Genomic DNA, 2,593 nt, shown 5'->3' with positions numbered 1-2,593 from the left:
TGGGTGAGTGAGAGAGTGAGTGAGGGAGTGGGTGAGTGAGTGAGAGAGTGAGTGAGTGAGTGAGGGAGTGGGTAAGTGAGTGAGGAATGATTGAATGAATAAACGAGTGAATGTGTAGATATATGAACGTGTAATGAATGAAGGAAGGAAGGAAGGAATAAAGGAATGAAGGAAAGAAAGGAGGAAGGAAGAAAAGAATGCTAAAGGTGTAATGTGTCATGTGTAGAGGCCATACCATTACATTTAACCAAGTCGAATCCAACTCATCTTTTGCTGGCATCTTACTAATATCTATTGATCAGCTGTTACTATGGTAAACGCTCGTCACTGCAGTGTTTAGCGTCATCATCATCATCATGTCCTAGTCGTCGTCGTCTCATCATCATCATCATCATCATCACCGTCGTCATGCTCGGCACGACCAACATGTCCATGACATCAACATCTTCGTCATCGTCATCATCATCACCACCGTCGATATCGTCGACATCATCACCATCATCATCATCATCATCATCACCACCACCACCATTATCGTCGTCGTCATCATCATCATCATCATCGTCGTCGTCGTCGTCGGTGTCATCATTATTATCACTGTCGGCATCACCGTCGTCACAATAGCAACGTCATCATCACCGCCACCACCACCACCATCATCATCATCGTCATCATCATCATCGCCATCACCACAACCACTACCATTATCATCATCATTATCATCATCATCACCATTCATCAAAACTACCACCACCACCACCACCATCACCATCACCATCATCGTCAACATCAACAACATCATCATCATTATTATTGCAACCATTCCCCACCTTGGCCAACAATAACACTCTCTGCTAACACAAACACCTTCGCCGATTTCTTCTTCTCTTCTCTTCATCTTTCTCTGCCAAATCTTCCTTTCTCCTTTCTCTCATTCTTCCATTCGCCTTACTCTCCACACTCTCCTTTTCCTTCTTTTTCTCTCTTTTTCCCCCCTCTTCACCTTTTTTCTTTTTTGTTCAGCCAACCTTCTTCTTCTTCTTCTTCTTCTTCTTCTTCTTCTTCTTCTTCTTCCACCTCTTCTTCTTCCACCTCTTCTCCTACCCATTCCTCCACCCCTACCCCCCCATATACAACATATTTGTTTTGTTCTTCTTTACTCCTGCTACAACTTGTAGTACTATAGCTGCTATCATCATCATCATCATCATCATCATCATCATCATCATCATTATCATTATTATTATTATTATTATTATTATTATTATTATTATTATTATTATTATTATTATTATCGACATCATCATCATCACCACCACCACCATTTCCATGCCAATTCACGCCGTAAACTACCTCAACTAAATTCTACTGGCGAAACCTATATACAACCTTGTCAAAAATCGATCGACGGTAGGACAAATATATTTTAAAAAATTAATTAACCGACTTTTCCACCCAGTTCTGTACCCAAGGTAGGAATCGTATCTTCTTGATGTTGTTTATTGCTATCTTGCGTGTGTTTTTTCATGCCGTTTATGTTTCGTTTTTACTTTTGCTATTGTTGTTGTTGTTGTTGTTGGTTTTTTTAAAGGGCATACAGGGGATTCGATTGTTATTCTCATTAACATATTCAAATTATCGTATTTGTAAAGATGATGAAGAAAATTTAGTGATTGTTGTAGCAGTGATGATGATGATGATGATGATGATGATGATGATGATGATGATGATAATAATAATAATAATAATAATAATAATAATAATAATAATAATAATAATTCTTTCAAATTTTAGCACAAGACCAGTACTTATTTTATTGGTCCCGAAAGGGGTTATTGTAATACTAATAACAATATTAACAACATAACAATAATAATAATAATAATAATAATAATGATGATGATGATGATGATGATTTCAAATTTTGGCACAAGGCCAGCAATTTTTTTTTCTTTGGTGGAGGGGTTAAGTCGATTACATCGACCCCAGTGCTCGTCTGGTACTTACTTTATCGACCCTTAAAGGATGAAAGGGGAAATCGACCCCAGCAGAATTTGAACTCAGAACGTAAAGATATACGAAATACCGCTAAGCATTTTTTCCCGGCGTACGAATGATTCTGCCAGGCTCGCCACCTCATAATAATAATAATAATAATAATAATAATCCTTTCTGCTGGAAGGACAAGGCCTCAAATTTGTGGAGAAGGGACTAGTCGATTACATCAACCCCAGTATTTCACTGGTACTTAATTTATCGACCCCTAAACAATGAAAGGCAAAATCGACCTCGGTAGAATTTGAACTCAAAACGCAGCGACGGGCGAAATACCGCTAACCATTTCGTCCAGCGCGCTAACGATTCTGCCAGCTCGCCGACTTAATAATAATAATAATAATAATAATAATAATAATAATAATAATAATAATAATAATAATAATAATAATAATAATGATTATGATGATGATGATGATGATGATGATGATGTGATTAACAAAGTTAACAAACAGTGATTTTAGCTGTAGCTTGTCCCATCTGACTGAAAGATTTGTGACGAAGAATTGAAGATTGAGAGAGATGAGATCCTTGCGTG

General features: G+C 37.4%; 1 protein-coding gene across 1 annotated transcript in view; it reads left to right on the top strand.

Annotated features, from left to right (window-relative positions):
- Positions 1-245: 245 nt before the first annotated feature.
- The window catches only part of LOC106867198 (uncharacterized), a 48,931-nt gene continuing 46,583 nt past the window's right edge, over positions 246-2,593 (top strand). Inside the window, exon 1 of the mRNA XM_089348516.1 lies at positions 246-1,472. The gene's annotated coding sequence lies outside the window, so the exon portion shown is untranslated. The remainder of the gene's footprint in view (positions 1,473-2,593) is intronic.

Source organism: Octopus bimaculoides, chromosome 3, assembly GCF_046866305.1.
Source record: "Octopus bimaculoides isolate indiv1 chromosome 3, ASM4686630v1, whole genome shotgun sequence".
In the NCBI taxonomy this organism is placed as follows: domain Eukaryota; kingdom Metazoa; phylum Mollusca; class Cephalopoda; order Octopoda; family Octopodidae; genus Octopus; species Octopus bimaculoides.
The sequence above is the reverse complement of the archived record's forward strand: the minus strand, read 5'-3'. Positions and strand labels throughout refer to the sequence as shown.